General features: G+C 45.4%; 1 protein-coding gene and 1 pseudogene across 2 annotated transcripts in view; one reads left to right on the plus strand and one right to left on the minus strand.

Moving 5' to 3' along the window:
* DPYSL3 (dihydropyrimidinase like 3) overlaps positions 1-19,886 on the minus strand; it is a 111,175-nt gene that overhangs the window by 40,567 nt on the left and 50,722 nt on the right. The window lies entirely within an intron of this gene.
* Positions 5,017-15,134, plus strand: LOC136376042 (small ribosomal subunit protein uS12-like; annotated as a pseudogene).

Here is a 19,886-nt window from a genome sequence, read left to right on the forward strand (position 1 = left end):
AGTGGGGGGATGAACTGCAAGGGCCCCTTAATCCCAGCCCCCTGATAACAGCCTCTCCATCTTCAACAGGGTCTCAGACACAGATAAGCACAAGTGGATGACCAGGCCAGGGACGAGGGTGGGGAGGGGAGGGGAGGGGAGACACGGCCCCACACAAGAGGGTCCACAGAGACTTTCCATTCTCAAGCAGGAAGGTCAGCTGGGCTTGCAGAGCCCAGACCTCGGTCGCTTGTATTCTACTCGCATGATATATGACATATTTTGGTACAAACTGTACTGTTATTGACTTAGTATCATACTTAAATAAAATGTCTTTTAAAAGGAAACACTCCCTACCCTCTCATAAATTCTAAGCCAGTATCACTTACCAAAAATAGACATTAAACCTAGGAATAAAAACACTGCTCAGTTTTGGCTACATTCTGCTGCCCAGGACGAGAGGGCTCTAAAGGATGACCTCAGCCCTGCTGCCTTTGCTACAATGGAAGGTTACTGAGTGTCAGGGAGGTGTTCAAGACAGACCAGCACCGCACTGAGACTTCTTCCTTAAGCCACTCAGTAGGTTTGTAAAAGAATTAGCAAGGGGACAAAATTCCCCACAGGTGTCAAATGTAATATAATGTCTTCTTCCAGAATCACCTTAAATGATCGAATGGGACAGCAGAAATATCACCCCTGCTCTGGAAACACAAACGGACACGGGTCAACGTGGTTGGGTTGACATGGGCCTGTCAGAAGCAACAGCGGGGCCAAAGTAGAGGCACAGGGACCGTCCAGGTCCCAGGCCACACAGCAGAGAAAGGAGAATGTGGGGATCACGAGGGATCATTGGGTCAGAAGGTTGGAGGATGAGGGAAGGGTGGGAAGGTCGAGCGTGGGAACCAACATGCCTTATCAGAAAACAGGATGTACCAGATGAGAGTGAAAGAAGAAACGTGGCATGTTCTTAGCTGGGTTGGGAGGGAAAATGGAAAGAATGCTGCCTGGGATGTAAACCAGTCCCAAGAGCAGTCTGCGCAGCCACTCAGAACTTAGGTGGCAACCCAGGGAACAAATAAGCCCACCTGCTTATTTGTGTGATTTTCGGCAAGTGACTTGTCTGTTTCTGGGCCTCAGTCTCCTCTGCTGAGTGAAGGTGTAGCTCTCTAAAAAGGTCCGCTTATGTATCCATAAGGGACAGATCATTATGCCAAGCTGAGGGGTTACTGTGAGAATTAAGTGCCATGCTGCAGGGTTGGACACTTAGAAAGGCTCCGTAAGCGCGAAGCATCGTAAATATTACTACTGCTACTAATAATACTACACTATCATTTCTATCTTATTACTCTTTTTATATAGATGCACAATTAAAGGCAAATCCAAACTGCAGTGCAAATAGAAGTAAGCTATTACTATTATAAATAAACTACCCGAGAAACGTTTGGCTCAGGACCCAAGGGCAAAGCAGAACCCAGACTAAGAAAACGTCAGTGTTTTCTACAATTAACTCATGCCCAGCTTTGGTCTGGACATACAGGAGAGTTCTGTGTTTTGTTACTTTTTTTGTTTTGTTTTGCATTGCTCCTATTTAGGCTTCCAATCCACGTGTGATTGCTGAAAGCTCTCAGGCTCCAGCTTTGTTTCAACGGGATCCCATGTCCATAAGTCCCAGAGCCTGTACAACAGCCAGAGGCCTGTGTCGTCAGGCAGGAGGGCCTGAATTCCCAACCCAGGCCTTGATTCCAGAGAAAACCATGCTTAATCATTCGTTCCCGCAACATACACTTGTGACGACTGGCTGTGAAGTTGTCTGTTAGGTTGATGGAGAAGCAAAGATAGAACAGCAGGAAAAGTAAGCCACAAACACAAATAATAATGTGACATAAAAAGAGAAAGGGTAAAACTGCAGACACAGTAAAATGATCAGTGGTTTGGGGAGGTGGGTAGAGAGGCGAAAAGGATGCCGAGGGAACCAGACAGAGCACCGAGGATTTTCGGGGCAGCGAAAGGATTCCTTGAGGGACCTAAGTGGTGGCTACATGACAGTAGAGACTTGTCAAAACCCACAGAGCTGTACAACAAAAACAGTGACCCTTAATATAAAAACCATAGACTGCTGTTAATATCATATCGATATTGGTTCATCAGCTATAGCAAATGTACCGCACCAGTGCAATATGTTAATAACAAGGGACGCTTTGGGGTGGGGAGAATGAGGAAGAGTTTATGGGAGCTCCCAGTACTTTCTACTCGTTGTTTCTGTAAACCTAAAACTGCTCTACAAAGCGAAGTCGATAGAGAGAGTGAGAGATTCTATGTCAGATAGATATCAAAGAGGGCATAGGTTTTGAGGAAATGGCGGATCAGGACATGCTGATATGGCCAAAGGCAATTCTAATCAGAGTAGGGGAACAAGAATTCCTAGCTAGCACTTACTGAAACTCTTAGAAGCCTTATGTACATTTTGTTCAATTAATCCTCAATTAAAAGCTATAAATTCTATGTTGTTATTACCCTCCATTGAATTGATGAAGAGATGGAAGGTCATAGTCCAACATCACAGAACTAGTCATTGGGAGAACCAGTTGTACTAATACAAGAAATACATGCCATAAAGGAATGGTGGAGCTGTACAGGGTCTCTCGTGCTCAGCATCCTGCCATGGGGGTGGGTGGTGATGCAAGAGATAGCTGGCTAGGGAGTCCGACCTTTACTCTGAATCCTGGGGAGCTCGGGAAGGATTCTGAGAAAATGAGTGAAATACAATCTCAGAGGAAAATGAAAAATTAAGCTGACAGAATGGCCATGCTGGTGATAGGAAAGGATCTAGTCAGAAAGTAACAGCAACTGGAAGAAAAAAGAAAAAGAAATAACCTTTATCACCTAGGTTGCCAGAACACAAGGAATGCTCAAACTGGATTACTAAGGAGAATCTGGCAAAGGGATTATTTAACCAAGTGTGGACAAGAGCAACAGCAAGGAGTCATTACCATCCCCAGGCCTGAAGGAGGCGAAGGCAGGGCCTGGCTGTGGGCCGTGAGGAAGGCAGCTGTGGGGAGAGATCTGTGTGACAGAAGCTGTGACTTTCCATGGAGGCCTGTGGCCACCTCACAGTGACCCAGCAGGAAGGAATCAGAGAAGATGCCCTGACTTGATTGTTCACCCTTTGTCCAATCTGCCAGTGGTACGACCTGAGCTGAATCCCACCAGGTACCTAAGGGGCAAAGGACCTCCTGATGCCGACCAGGCAGGCCCGGGGCATGCAGCAGGGCAGAGACAGATGCAGCGGATATCTGGAGAGGCCGGCAGGAAACACCCTGCCCAGACCTGAATCTCCAGCCAAGGGACATGATCTCATAAACTGTGGAACAGCCACGCTATGGATTATTATGCAGCTATTTTGTAAACAGGCTAAATAGGCATCTTGAGCTGAAGGTTTACAATAAGTGCAAAATACTGTTCTGTTCTTGCAAAAAGCAAACAACAACAAAAAAGTACTCTAAATATGTTTATTATGTTTTTGTGTGAGCAAGAGAAAGGCCTGAAGGGATGTTCACCTAACGATGAACACGGAGAGGGACGGAGGAAGGGGAGCAGAGGGAGAGGCACAGGGGGCTCAGTTTGCTTCCCTCTCTTTCTCCTCTAGTTATTTTTCATTTCATTTCATTTCACAATGCAGATGACATTTTATTACTTTTCAAAGAGGTTTAATAAAGAAAATTCTGAAAAGAATAAGGTGGTTGCTACGGTCCAGTGGGGTGGCAAGAACGTGGATCAGAAAATGCACGTTGTACAGCAGAGAAGGCTGGACTCAACTTAGCACCTGGAAGGGAACAGAAGGTGACGTGTCAGCTTCGACTGAAGTTTCCCGGCAGGACAGCAGAAAGGACCCAACGGTAAAAATGGAGAACAGAAAGGAAAGTAACGAAGTTGATACACAGGACTATGAGTAATGATTTAGACGCGCCGGTCCACCAAACAGCCGTGCAGCAGATAGTTAGGGACGGGGGCCTGTGATTTAGGAGAATGGTCAGGTGTTCATGGAGGGATGTGAGTTAATGTCACGCTGCAAATGGCTACACCAGCTGAAAGGCAACAAAGGACAGTAGAGAGGCCCCTGGGATGGGAGTCAAGAGCCCTGCATTCTGGTCCTGACTCTGTGACCCCAAGCAAGGCACTCGGCCTTTCTGGGCTGGTCGCCAATCCATGGTGCCCACTTCCTCTTTTAGAAGTGTTTCTCCCCTTTGATCACTCCTGACTGGCAGCTGGCTCTGACCGGGCCTTTAGAATGACAGGGAAGTCTAGCGAATCTCCCCCCCCCCCCCCCAATTGCTTCTCAGAAACAAGAAACTCTTTCACTAAATCTGAAAGCCAGCCAAAATGCGATTCCCAGAGGAGGCATGCGGGCTCCGGGCTTGGAATGTGTGAGCGGCACCTTCAAATGACAGGCAATTACTCCCCATCTATTTGTGGTGGCCACAGGGATTCTTCTCCAAGTCCGACCTTATACTTTTCAAATTGGCGGGGGCTGCCTGGAGATTGCGGTTATAAGCACACAAACCCCTGGTTTATGCAACTTCCTAAAACTGTCCCGTGGCGGATGCATTTAAGAGAACAGCTGCAATGTTGCAACTCACACCACGCTGCCGTGGAAAGAGCCCCTGGAGAGACAGCGTGGGAGGAAGGGACTGTCTCAAAGCCCAGAGATGTTCCCCAGTTTGCTCTGCTTTAGAGTCCAGACAGCAGAGACTGGGTCTTTATGGGAGGCTGGACCAGTCTGTCCAGGACTCATCACTCGCTCTGCAGCAAAAGAACCAATGTATAGATATATACCAGGACCGCCTGATGAAATGGTGAAAGAGAGGGGACTTTGGAGCCACGGTCCTGGCTGGAAAATGACAGAAACGTTTCTCTGCCCCGAACAACTGAGGGAGTATTAAGCCTAGATTCTGATGCATAGTAGGTGCTCAATAAATACACATTCCTCTACAAGTTGGACCGAAATGCTCTTTTGTTCCAGCCAGCGGTGCTGGAAGAATGGACAGGTGTCATGATCTCCACACTGCCAGGAAGCCCAGGAGCCACTGACGACACCAGATGTGGCATGAGAAACAGTGCAGAGAAAGCCCACTTGGACACAGCCTCCAAGGGTTGTCGCGATCTTCACACTGCCAGGAAGCCCAGGAGCCACTGACACCAGATGTGGCATGAGAAACAGTGCAGAGAAAGCCCACTTGGGCACAGCCCCCAAGGGTTGTCGCGATCTTCACACTGCCAGGAAGCCCAGGAGCCACTGACAACAGATGTGGCATGAGAAACAGTGCAGAGAAAGCCCACTTGGGCACAGCCCCCAAGGGTTGTCGCGATCTTCACACTGCCAGGAAGCCCAGGAGCCACTGACAACAGATGTGGCATGAGAAACAGTGCAGAGAAAGCCCACTTGGGCACAGCCCCCAAGGGTTGTCGCGATCTTCACACTGCCAGGAAGCCCAGGAGCCACTGACGACAGATGTGGCATGAGAAACAGTACAGAGAAAGCCCACTTGGGCACAGCCCCCAAGGGTTGTCGCGATCTTCACACTGCCAGGAAGCCCAGGCGCCACTGACGACACCAGATGTGGCATGAGAAATAGTATGGAGAAAGCCCATTTGGGCACAGCCCGCAAGGTCAGTCCTTGAGGAGGTGCTTTCCATGCAAAGGGAACAAGTCAGGGTTAAAGCCAAGCAGCCACACTCTGCCATCAGAAAGTGTGTCAGAGTCCAGCTGACTGAGAATAGGAAGAAGAAGAAAAAATCGTAGCCTTTGTACCCAGTGATGGCTGATTGAATCTCATCGAGAAAAATGATGAAGTTGTGGTTGTTGGACTTGGTCACCAAGGTCACGCCGTTGGTGACAATCCTAGAGTCCGCTTTACAGTCAAAGTAGCCAATGTCTCTCTTTTGGCCACAAAGACAGAAGGGAAGAGCAAGATCATAAATTCTGATGGCAAAAACACAGCAATAATTTCCATATGTCAAAAAAACCCCAAAGGGCCCTGGCCGGTTGGCTCAGCAGTAGAGCGTCGGCCTGGCGTGCGGGGGACCCGGGTTCGATTCCCGGCCAGGGCACACAGGAGAAGCGCCCATTTGCTTCTCCACCCCCCCCCTCCTTCCTCTCTGTCTCTCTCTTCCCCTCCCGCAGCCAAGGCTCCATTGAAGCAAAGATGGCCCAGGCGCTGGGGATGGCTCCTTGGCCTCTGCCCCAGGCACTAGATTGGCTCTGGTCGCAGCAGAGCGATGCCCCAGAGGGGCAGAGCATCGCCCCCTGGTGGGCAGAGCGTCGCCTCCTGGTGGGCGTGCCAGGTGGATCCCGGTCGGGCGCATGCGGGAGTCTGACTGTCTCTCCCCGTTTCCAGCTTCAGAAAAATACAAAAAACAAACAAAAAAAAAACACCCCAAAAAGTTGGACCCAAATCTAGTCAGGTCACTGTCTCTCACCTGGATGCCTACCCACTCTGTCCCCAAAAAGTAACTTGACTTTTCATTTCTTTTTCATTTGTATATATATGCTTTAACTGCCTTCCTGCAAGAAGAGCCCAGTCACTTCTGAAGATAGAGTATGGGGAGCAGAGGAAATGGAGATTACTTTCTTCTGGCTCTTTCTTGACACAAGAAGCAGGCAATGATGGTGACTGATTCTCTTGGTCACAGCCGTCTATCCACCGAGAAGCCTGCATACCCACAGCTTCGCTTTCATTTGCTAGCTAGGTGGTTACAAAAGCAGTGGCCATTTTTTACTCTTGGGCCCCAAACTTCTCCCAGCTATATTGACAGAGAAAACTGCAGATGCTCTGAGATCAAAGACTTCAAGATTCAAGAGGTCAGGCCGACTTTGAAGGAAATGAACCCTTAAAATAAATACAAATCAGGATCCACTTAAAAATGATCAGCGCTCAGCCCTGACCTGTGGTGGCGCAGTGAATTAAGTGTCAATCTGGAACGCTGAGGTCACCGGTTCGGGACCCTGGGCTCTGGGCTTGCCCGGTCAAGGTACATATGGGAGTAAATGCTTCCTCCTCCTCCTCCTCCTCCTCCTCCTCCTCCTCCTCCTTCTTCTTCTTCTCTCTTTCTCTTTCTCTCTCTCTCTCTCTCTCCCTCCCTCTCTTTCTCTCTCTCTCTCTCTTTCTCTATGTTTCTCTTCTCTAAAATGAATAAATAAAAATAATTTTAAAAAACTGACATAAAAATGATCAGAGCTCAAAAATGAGACCAGTGGGCAGTTAATCCCATAATGAAATGTTTTCTCCCCTTCAACAAAGATCATAGGCCGTACACAACAGGCACCTCCTGGAATGTATTCAAGACTGCTTTTATTTGCAAATATCACACTGCTGTTACAGGAAGAGATTTCCTATACCCAAAGGCCTGCAGCCTTCATCCCCTACTTGCAAAGCCATGAAGTTGCACTCTTTCCAATAGTCACTATTGAACATTGTATGATTCCAACACCAGCAGAATAATCGTCTTTTGCAACAGTTCCAAAATGTGTGTTCTTTTTGTTCCTATGCTCAGAACTGTTTCCAAAAGTGCTGTGACTACTGACGTTTACAGATGCTACTGTCCCGTGTGTGTCCAAGCAAGATGGGACACATCTTAAAGTGTGTCTAAGACAGCAAACAAGTTACAACCCTTGCCAGTCTCTTCAAGACGTCCAAGACACAGCAGTTTTCATCACTGTTTTATCACTTCTGACCCCGTTATCTATCCCAAGTCTTTTCATCTTTCATTCATCATTCCATTCATCCAAGGTTAGACTGAGCTAGGCTTTGGTGATACAGGGAACAATGTAGACATGGTCAGCATCACCGGGGAGCAGACAGTCTCATAGCCCTCTGATAACACCGTTTCCTTATCGTTGTTCTCCCCAAACCACTGCGCTCAAAACATTAGTTGACAATAGAGTAGCAGTGCGCCTTTTCATTCATTTATTTATTTAGCCCTTCATTCCTTTAACGATTGTAAATGCCTCCTCTTCATAGGACTAGGGACACAACAGTGAGCCACATAGATTCCCTGCTGTTGGGCTGTGTGGTTGAAAGGGCAAAGAATGAATAACCTATGAAATGAGTGTAGTTTCAACAGTCATAGTAAACTTCAGAAAGAGGGTAAGGGGATGGGGGAGGCTGGGAAGAGAGTCTGGGTCTGTTTCTGATGAGGTTTTCAAAGGTATGTCTGAGAAGCTGAGCACTGAACAGAGCCCTGCATGATCTGGTGGAGCAAGTCAAGTAACAAACTGCTCCTAGAAAAGATGGCTCCTCCCCAGTCAGAGGGAGCAGCCAGGGCGGAAGCTCTGAGCTGGAGACGGACACGGCAGGTCCCGGGGACAGTGAGAGGGGGGGATGGCTGATGCCATGTCACTGAGGGGCAGGGGCAGGATTGGGGTCTGAAGAGAGAGACAGGGCCAGGCTGCGTGGAACCTTGACAGCCATACTAAATGCAATAGATGTTTTAGCAGAATGATGCATGGAGAATAGCCTTAGGGGGGACGATTCAATTAGGGGGTTCTTATAGTCAGATGGCAGAGGCTTGAGCTAAGGTAATGGTGGAGATGATGAAAAATAGTGAGAAGAGGTTGAAGTAATATTCTATCCTAAAGGTAGAGGCCACAAAGTTGCACAGCTAATCTAAGGCTGACTTAACTAGGACTTAACCCCAGTACAGGCTGAAAACAAAGTCTTCTTACTAATAAAGTCCAAGTAGATTTAAAACCTATACTATTAAGCATTGATAGACCACACATTCTTTTTTTTTTTTTCTTTTCGTATTTTTCTGAAGCTGGAAATGGGGAGGCAGTCAGACAGACTCCAGCATGCGCCCAACCAGGATCCACCCGGCATGCCCACCAGGGGGCGACGCTCTGCCCCTCCGGGGCGTCGCTCTGTTGCGACCAGAGCCATTCTAGCGCCTGAGGCAGAGGCCAAGGAGCCATCCACAGTGCCCGGGCAAACTTTGCTCCAGTGGAGCCTTGGCTGTGGGAGGGGAAGAGAGAGACAGAGAGGAAGGAGAGGGGAGGGGTGGAGAAGCAGATGGGCGCTTCTCCTGTGTGCCCTGGCCGGAAATCGAACCCGGGACTTCCGCACGCCAGGCCGACACTCTACCACTGAGCCAACCAGCCAGGGCCCACACATTCTTAAAAACAGGGAGGACACAGCTGTAAGAGGGCCATCTATACTCAATATTTAAAGCAGCTCATATTTCTTTTATCATAACAACTGGGTTTACTAGCAGCTCCAGTTAATTTGAGTTTTGTTTGTTTTTTGTTGGTTTGTTTGTTTTTGGTTGATTGCATATTTCCCAGATCTTATTCTTTAAACTACTTCTAAAACAAGTCACTGTAAAATTCTGGCATTTCCACATCTGCTCACATTACAGATGTGTGGATCCGGTTTCCTGCTTTAGCAAATGTGACCCAGTGTGGGTAATAGATTTCCCTTGGAAGAGTTAGATATCTTCAGGGCCTGGGGTCTATCACCACAAATATTAATCCTTCATTATGTGTAGCTGTCTATTTCAACATGCAAAGGTATAAGCCATTGGTGAACCTCAAATACCTTGATTATCTTTTTAAATTTCCCTAATCTCTGTTTTCATTCTAAAATCAGGGACCCAAATCTTTCTGTCCAATCAATTAAGCAGATTACAGGTCACTGAGACTGTGGAGTACATTTTCTCTTCTTATTAACTTTAAAAAACTTGGTAACAATGTTTACTAAACAGCTTGGATTAACTTCCTCATTGGGAAGTAGCACAATATACTACTACTGAGGGTTTTAAAGGCTTGCAATGGACTGAATCTGGGGTTAGCTGCACCAGTTAGTGAATAACCTTGCAACTTTCTGAACCTCAGTTTCTGCAACTGTAAAGTGGGTTGAATAACTATGATCTTGGCATTTATAAGGATGGAAGAAGATGCCATATATAAAATCATGACTCAAACTCAGTTAGCCTGGACTCTGGCATGGCATAATTTCTTATAAATATACTATTAGCTAGATTCCCCTTTTCTGTTCATTGAGAACATTCCCCGTTGGAAGTTGTGAGTTTTTAAATGTCTTAATTTGCCCCGTATCAGTTTGCTGGGGCTGCCATAACAATGTCTCAGAAGCTGGGTGCCTTAAACACCAAAATTCATTTTCTCAGAATTCCAGAGACTAGAAGACCAAGATCAACGTGCAGCAGGCTTGGTTTCTTCGAGGCCTCTTCCCTGGCTTATACACGGCCTTCTTCGCCTTTCTGTGCCTTCATGGGGTCTTGCTGTGTGTGTGTCTGTGTCCTAATTTCTTCTCATAAGGACTCCAGTCCTATTGGACCGGGGCCCACCCTAATGACCTCATTTAACTTAATGATCTCTTTAAAGACCCTTATCTCCAAATATAGTCACATTCTGATACTTGGGATTAGGACTTACACACATGAATTTTAAGGGGGCAAATTCAGCCCACAAGAGCTCCTCACATTCCACCCCTCAAAAAAAAGTATATTAAAAAAAAAAAAAAAAAGAAAAGAAAGAGAAATGAGTCCTAAACCTCACTTTCAAAAATAAAAAATAAAATAAAAGCTATTTTGCTATGTGACCTTTGGCAAATTGTTTTCCCTCTTTGGCCCATACTTTTCTTAATCATTAAAATGAGAAGGTTTAGAATAACGGGCGCCTTATTTCTCTTTCTGCCCTTAACCAAGCAAAGCTCAGCTTTTCTCATCATGTCTCACAGCCCGAAGCATCTGAGCTAGGGCATGCGGTAAGGTAACTGCAAAACAAAACAAAAACATACCTTCTCTGTGGAATAAACCCGGGATGGAGTCTGTAGAAGCAGGGAGTTATAGTCAATGTTTTTCAAACCTTCTAAGTTGTTCAAAGCGCTTACTCTAAGGCCATCATTTAAATTCATTTAGTTAGATAAATCAGAAACCCCACTCTCAGTTTATCAATATCCCCTAAACAAAGTAATCCCATCAAGATTCAGGGCACAGATTGGCTTGGAGGGAAAGAGTGTATGATTTCAAACAAAGGTCTCCTTGAAAGAATTAAGGGGTGGGGGGGTGGAGTTTTAAAAACAAACACACTTTTACACAAGAAAATGTCAAATTAAAACCAGCTTCCCACCTTATATAGGTTAAGCCATTAAGGAGAGGGAAGAGGTGGGAAAGGACAGGGTATGTTTCCTTTCCAGCTGTGCAGCTTCAGGTCCTAAGACACCTTGTACCTCCACAAATGTCAACACCCTCAGCAGGACAGGGAGGCAAGCAGGGGTGGCGGTGAGAAAACAAGCACACTCATTGGAGAGGGAAAATGGGTTTCCTTGGAAAATGGCACAACGGCGGAAGCAGCTGGAGCAATCACAAGAATATAAGACTAAGATCAAAGACAGCGGGAGTCGAGTCTCTAGTCTGATACCTGTGAGTTGAGCAACTTGGGGCAAGTTATTCAACCTCTCATTCTGGGGTAGCTTTTTCATTTAACTACAGCTAAAAAACGGCAACTGAAAATGAATCCATCATTTCGTTTTTGTTGTTCATTCCAAGGTCTTGGAAACCACTGAAAGATATCTAAACAAAATGGGATTAATTCTAACCAGGTCCCCACACACAAGGATATTATGTCAGTATTTAAAATGATGTTATAGAAGACTATTTAAAACATGGGAAGATGTCATGACATATTGTGGAACAAGAAGCAGGACATAAAATGACATGAATGAGACCTGCTGACACTTTAATGAATGGCATGCAGAGTCGTAAGAAACAAATCCTAAATGGGGATATTCATAATTGTCATTTTCTCCCTTTCTGTCTCTCTGTCCCTATCTGACCCTCTCTCTGTTTCTGTCACAAAAAAAAGAATAATAATAATAATAATAATAAGAAGAAGAAGAAGAAGAAGAAGAACCCGTCATTGGTATATTCACTAAGTCAATTTAAAATAGCCTCCAATGCTAAGAGTGGTGGGCACATCCCTGGCAATCTGACTGGGTAAGTACAACAGGTTGGAGCTGCTCAAAAGCAAGGCTGCCCCCAATGGGTAGGCTGGAGAGCTTCCAGAACCAAGCACTACTCCCAAGTCCAACCCTACACAGAGGAGGGCACCATCTGGCTGGTCTGTGTGGCTCTCCTAACCAGAACTACTCATTCATGACTCAGGGGAAACAGATACCAAGAAGGACTTACCCGGGACTTGAGGTGAACTCCAATTTGAACCAACAACTCATAACCCAAAGGTGGGAGAAGCTAAGAAGAGGGTAGAGTGTAAGGTAGCACCATACAGTGGAGTTAAGAGTGTGAACTCGGGTCAGTTTGCATTCTGGTTCCACCAGTTAAGGCTGTGCAATCTTTGGCAAACTTCCTGATCTCTATGTTTTCTCATCAATACAATGGGAAGCCTATTTGGAAAGACATCTACCTAACCGAGTAGGAGAATTACATGAAATAATGGATAAAAAGCCTTAATATAGGCTACAATAAATGCTAATTCTTACTGTTATCAAATTAATTTCCCTATATGTTTTAGAGTAGATGCTCCTGTGATAAGCATCACATTGCTGGGCCAGAGTCGATGGTCAATAAATATTTATTCAATCAAAAAAATAGGAAAATGCTATTATTACACCTTATTATATTGTCTATGACACATTCTAATACCTATAGTACTTCAAATGCTTTCTGATCTAAGGTTTTAGGTTTCATGAATATACTCTAATTCTTCATTTTGCCTTCTTTTATAGACGCTCCCTTTAAAAGGATCTAGTGATTATTAGTACATACAGATTATTGAGACCATGAACTGGATGGTTTACAAACAGGGATGAGCTTGGCAAAATGTGTTTAACTATCCCCACCCCGCAAACCAAAGAAGGGATTTTTAGAATCAAAGCCAATAACAGAGAAAACTCCAAATATACCATAATCCCAGAGAAAGTTGGCAGATGTGGTAAGGCGAGGGACTAAAACTCTTTAAGAAAACAAATAAATGAGCATAAAAATATTCCATTTAAATGGCTGACTGTACTGCAGCTAGGCCCACAGTGCCAGCTGCGTTCAGGGTCTTGGGCTGTAAGAGCACTCTTGGGAATTGGTGCTCTAAGTCTGGAAGAGCTCTTTTGAGATTTAGACAGCTAAGAGCCATCTAGGAATCTAGGTCTTTAAGAGACAACTAATGCTTTAAAATTCTAGGAATCAAAGAGCTCTGTAGGGTTCTGTTGGTCTAGAAGTATAGGGATCTAAGAGTTCACTAGAGTACTCTGACTCTACGAGCCCTCTGAGCTTAGCATTCTAAGAACCCACTAAATTTCTATTGCTCTAAGAGCCCTCTAATGTTCTAAGAGCCCACTAGGCTCTAGGGTCTAATGAGCCCTCTAGGGCTTTATTCCTCTAGCCTGCTAAGAAGCCTCTAGTGCCCTTGGGCTCTAAAAGAGATTTAGCAATAATAGCAGAAAAGATGGATGGAAGGAAGGAAGGAAGGAAGGAAGGAAGGAAGGGAGGGAGGGAGGGAGGGAGGGAGGGAGGGAGGGAGGGAGGGAGGGAGGGAGGGAGGGAGGGAGGGAGGGAGGGAGAAATGGCGAACCCTAACAGGGAGACTATAACAGCAGCAGAAACTATGGGCTTCTTCTTAACCCAGCTTTCTAAACGGTGGAGTCAGCTGTACCAATGCAGACTGGCCTCTCTAATTGCAGATAATAGCCCTAATGACTGCAGTTTCTGTGCAAAGGCAGAAAGAGGCCCCAATTAAGATCTATGTCAGATCCTGGTTCAAAAAGTCATGGTGACAATTTTCTCCATTTGAAGGAAGACAGAAAGGTCTCTATTCACTCTTTTTAATCATTCGCAGTAGGAGACACGATGGTTCTTTTTGAAAGGAAGACACACCAAGGTAGGCCCCTGAAACAGGCTGATATTGAGGCCAGATGCAGGATTTGGAAGACGGAAAAGAATGGATGGAGGCCGGAGGAAAGACGTACACATGATAGATGGCCTTCCTGACACATTTGCCCAAGTCAGGTCACAGGTTACAGTTAATTCTGCTTTTTCTGCTAAAGGGTTGTCATGTTTCTCTTGGCTCAGTGATCTCATGTCAGTTTCTTAGACCTGGGTCTTATCTCTTAAAAATTAATATTCTAGAAAGTTGTCAGCAAAGGAGAGGATCGTTTCCAAACACAAATGCATGCATGTGCTGATCATCTCCCTCCTTGAAATTATTCCTGCAAAGTAAGTGTTAAATGTATCCATTCATCCAACCAGTGTTTACAGAGGGCTGAGTACATGCCAGCCAAAAACTAAATACTGCAGGTTCAGTGGTAACAAATCAAAAACCACCCCTACCTCATGCAGTGTCTGTGGCATTACTTGGCCTTTGGGTAGGTTATTTCTATTGGATGTCAGCCATCACATTTAAAATATTGGCAAGGGTAACTGAACACAGCTTGGTGATCATCTACAGACCTGGAGTTGCTTTCTGTTGGTTTGCTTGTTTGTTTGACCAGTCTAGATAGGAGCAACTGTCGCCTTTATGCCCTTATCAATGGTAGCCTTATCCTAAAGAGAGAATCTGTGTGCCAACAAATGAATCAGGATTTCACTTTAATAATACTCATTTAAATTAATGGTAGTGTTCTGCTAAGGAGTGGACCTATCAATCATCCATTATTCCATTTCTCTCCTGCACAGAGTCCATTCACCAAGTCTACTGTCTAAATGAGAAAAAGACTGGGATTTGAAGGGTAAGAAGCAACCAAAGACCCTTCTATCCAACATAGATGTCGGCTGGTCTTGCTGAGTTGAAGCCAACAACTGCTGCTCTCATCCATTTTCTTATTGCTCTGCCTTCCCTCGCGGGGGGAAGGCTTAGAAACGCCTCTCTGTGAATCTGGAACTAAGCAAAGAGGGGCTGACCATGACCTCATGGGAAAACAGAATACAAAACAAAGGCTCAAGGGGTCATCTGCACTGGCAGAGACTTTAGGGATCATCGAGTGCAGTGCCCTCATTTGACTGATGCAGACCCTGAGAAGGACAATGAGAGTTTCCACAAAGTCACACGTAAATTAGAGGCGAGGGCAGGCCCAAACCGCAATGTCCTGACACTCCATCCACGGTTCTCTTCCTTCCCCTGCATCCCGAAATAAGGGGGACCCCTGCTCTACTAGTCAGAGCAAAGAAATAAAATCTCTCTCTCTCTCTCAAATCAATAAATTAAAAAAAAAATTTAAAGCAAGGTACAGAAAAGTATAGAGCAGTGGTCGTATAAATAAATAAATATCATTTTATCCTTCAAATCTCACTGTCCAGTGCTTCCCCAGGGGGAAGAAAGAGAGAGAGACTGATTAAGCCATAAAAAATGTGTGAGTTCCAGATGTCCCAGTTAGGTTCCTGGACCACTCTAGAGTGGAGCTCCACCATCTGGCTTAGAGTGCTGGGTGTGTCCTGCTTTCTCTGCCTGGCTGACCCGGAATAGGGAGCCTGGCTCCTTCCATGTCCGGGAAGAGGACAGGGACACAGAGTGACGAGGGGCCTTGGGCCCAGATCTGCACTTAAGTAAGGCAGAAAAAAAGTATATGCTTTTCCATCTTTTTTCACTCATCCACGCTCCTGGGCAAAAGCCAGAAGCTAACTCAGACAGCTGGCAGAGCGATGCATGCACCACTGTTCGGAAGACGTGCACTCAGTTGATGTTCCAATGGTGATGTGATAGGTTTGGCCAGACCATCCCACGCCTTCTATCCTGCGAATGCCAAGCCACATTTGTGAGCTAACAGGTGGGGACAGCTGGAGGTGATGGGAGGTGGGGAGAGTCACCTCTAGATAAGGAATCACCGCTTTCCTAACTGTGAAACCAACTCACTGCTGGGGGCATCTTGTTTGTTCAGCTGTGTGATGTGAGTCAAGTTACTTCATCTCTCTGAGCCTCTCTCTAGACCACAAAATGATGGTTAGTAATTGTAGCTACACAAGTTGTTGTGCGTTGAATTGAGATAATCTGTGTAAACCTACTTTTGCCCTGTTGTTCAACTAAGAAAAGTGTCCTTTGTTTAGGTTAAGGGAGTGTCTCTATCTCAAAGTCCAGAGACAGTCTAATGGCCTCTATTAGGCAGTCACAAATGAATGACAAACATAATCCTTAGGAACATTGTAACATAACTAAAGCAAGAAAAAAATGACAAATTTTGTATAACATTGTGCTAATTTTTTTGAAAACTTGTTTAAAAGAAAAGTTTCCTATGTAGTCTCTTTCTACTCCAGCCCTTTGTCAAGTCTTCCTTTATTAATTTCCACGTGCAAAGTAGTTGAGATTTTATGAATTAATCAGTGTTTCCTCTCTTGAATGCATCCAGGACTCACAGACCACATTCACAGTCACTCCATCACATGCAAGCCTTTCCTCAGCCCAGTGAAATAAGCAGGATGGATTTTTATTCATAAACTCACAGGTCTACCCCAGAGACTAGAATTCTCTCAGGAAATCAATTTCTCTAGAATTCCCTCAAGTGGCCAGCTGGCTCATCAGTTACTAACAGCTCTTTATTCACCTGAGGCATTTTGCTACTATTTGAGAAACAGGAATAACCTGGCTGAGAATCAACATATACCTGCTTGAAATATAAAGTAACAAATGAACACCCCAGGCAGGGCCTGGGCTGATATTTCCATACTGAGATATCTAAAATGCTTCCTATTCCTAAATCTTTAATAGTTTTCTTCCATTTTTTACACTGGAATTGCCCCTCCCAGACATCTCACATGGACAGAGCTGGCTTTGGGTGACTTCTCCTTCCTTCGGTGTCCCGAATTCTAGTCCTCCATCTCCTCCTACCTGCTCCCAGTCCAAAGAGACACCTGTCGAAGTAAGAGGAAGGCCCAGATCCAGGCATGGGGCTGCATTCCCCCTGCTCAATTGTGGCAGAGATCTGGATGCTTCCCAGGTTCATGAGCATCCCTCACTTTCCCTCCAAAAACTAATTCCCATGACACCCACAACTCCCACAATCACACCCAGCACTCTGACCGGGTGCCCTAGACGGAACTCTTCAGGTCCTGTTCTGGAGTAAGGATGTCTTCCGGCAATTCCCAAACATCACACACAGATGACCCAACCCCCGAGGCAGCAGAAATGCATTATCTGCCTGAGAGTATTTACAAAAACCCAATTAGTATTTGCAAAAATCCAGTTCTTTGTGATCGGTCTCCTAGATGGAATGCAGGAGCCCTTTAACCACACTTTTCAAAACCTCTGCTGCTCATGCCTCTGGGAGGCAGTGGCTGTGAGTCAGACAAGACCTGGCTTTCATTTCCAGCTTTGCCCCCAAATTCTGTGTAATACTGGCTGAGTTCACCCATCTATCTATGTTTCTATTTCCTTAACTGTGAGATGGGTTTCTGCAGAGACTCTGATAAGAGACAACACAGAAAGATCTGGTACCAAAGTGTTAGATCCTTATCCACTCCTTGGTCAGCTTCAAGTTGTAGCTTATATCGAAGGAAGACAATGACCGTAATTATCCAAACTTTCTATCTGTAACATTGATGTGGTAGCTACCTTCCCTAAAATTGGTATTTATATTTACTGAAGATGAAAGTGTGACAGATCATGTTATGGAATTGATTGACAGTGGCAGGAAAAATAAGCTTCACAGGTCCTACCAGGAATAGAGACTTCCTGCCTCTTTCTGCTAAACCATCTGCCCTACCAACCTCAAGGAACAGTGGTAAGAGAAGCAGAACCGTGGACTTTGACTTCGGCCAGGTGTGTAGGCTTGCATCCTGCTTCTAACATTATAGCTCTAACCTGGGCCAAATGCCCAGGCATTTTTTTTTTATTCCATAAAATTGCGATAATTATAGGACCTCTCAGTGTTGATCCACCAATGAAATGAGACAGGATGGGTAATAAACACACAATGGGTGCGAGATATTCTTATTAGGAACCCTTTTTAATCCATTTGTTGATTTGCTAGGTCCTCATTAAGGATCTATGCACTAGGCACTGTGCCAGTGAGTGGAGACAGAGGTGAATGAAAAAACAAGGTCCCTGCTCGGATCTGCTGGACCACCTCCCAAAGGCCAGTCTCTGACATTTACAAGCAAGGACTAGGATTTAGGGAGCCTGTTCAGGTTATGCACATAGAGGACCTAAGGGGGCAGAGTGACAGCTGAGAACTGAGATACTCAAAGGAAAGTCCCAGGCAATTCTACCAGCCACAGAGCAACCCCTGCCCCCTCCAGGGAACCAGTAAACACAGAGTGGTAAGAAGGCTTTAGTCTCAGGAGGGCAGCACAGATAGGTGGAAGAAAGACAACAAACCAACAAGACTTTCCTTTGCCCCCCCCCCCAAATTGTGGCAGAGGGTGGTGCCTGGGAAGGTAAAGGGTACAGGGCCAAAAAAGATTGCCCTCATTTGTCCTCAGATTATAGTGACATTTTAGCTCCTAGGTGGGGCAGCCTTCACAGGAGGGAATACAGAGAAGATAATAAACTTAATTCACATTCTACAATTTTACCATTAAAAACATACTAGAATTGACAGTAGGGGATATATGTTCTATTTAAATCTTTAATTATATTTTCTGTATATCTAGATCTGGGCCCATATTTTTATGTTATCTAGGAAGATAAATATCTCAACCCTTGCAGTATGTAAATAACCATAATCATCACTAGACATGCAAAAGTACAAAAGTATTTTATTCTGAGATAGAATCCTTGTTCGCGCAAATACAAACATAAAACATAAAAAGATCTACAGATGGATTTCTTGCTCCCAAAGACCAGCATTCCCCACCACACACACACACACACACACACACACACACACACACACACACACTCCTACCCTACCCCTTTTCCTCCCCCCACCCCACCCCTTTCAACAATGAATAGCAGGCAGCGTGGCTTAAAGAAATTCCCAACCACTGTACATTCCCATCACAGCTGCTGGAGACACAGCCTCAGCTTCAGGCAGAGGCTCTCTGCAGCACCACGCCCCACGCTAGAGAGAAAGGATGGTAGCCGTGCTGAAAATGAAGGATGCACCCCAGGGAAGAGCATCGGAACAGGAACAAAAGGGAACCCCCTTGCAAACCTGGCCCTGGGATTAGGGCACAGCCATAACCAGGGTGACTTCTATGGCAAGTAAGTTATCAGGGCTAAATTTCTGTATCTTTCCTTAAAGGTGGCTTAAGTGATACCTACAAGAATGGGTGTGGCTCTCAATGCCATATCGCAGGCTAAATCCACAAGATTAGGAAGAAAAAAAATAACCTGTTCTCTGCTTATCCCACACAGGAGAACTGGCAACTGCATTCTGGGTGTAAAGCAGGTGGTAGATATGCAGCATACCTACGGTATGTAACAGCGTGAGAGCTAGGGTTCACCTCTCCTGAGTTAGCAAAATAAGTCTAAAAATGAACTTCTGTGCTAATCATGGCTCTTTGCAAAGACAACTGGCACTGAGAAAATAAAAGACACACAATGTTTCTTCAATAATGTGAAGTCAATGATATCCAGTAACGAAAGGCAAAGAAGGATGGGTTTAAACCCATTGCCTCTACCTGGAAAAGGATCCCTACTCCCCCCCCCACACACACACCTCCGGGGTGGGGGGAGGGTTCCTTCCCTGGGACCAGGTAAACAGCAGGGAAGAATGAACCTCAGGTACATGAAAAAGGTAGGATGTTGCGACCGAAACCAACCACTTGACAAAGTGCACCAGAGGCAAGAACAGCTTCCTCCTGCCTACCGAGAGGCATGGCAACCACAAATGCACCGGGTGTTCCCAGCATAACCGATCAACTGCAAACAGACTCATGCCCACAGCAAAACCTAGTGAATTGGGCAAATTAACTACAGTAGCAGGTACAGCTCTGCCCTAGGGCAGCTGGGG

This window comes from Saccopteryx leptura, chromosome 6, assembly GCF_036850995.1.
Source record: "Saccopteryx leptura isolate mSacLep1 chromosome 6, mSacLep1_pri_phased_curated, whole genome shotgun sequence".
Classification (NCBI taxonomy): Eukaryota; Metazoa; Chordata; class Mammalia; order Chiroptera; family Emballonuridae; genus Saccopteryx; species Saccopteryx leptura.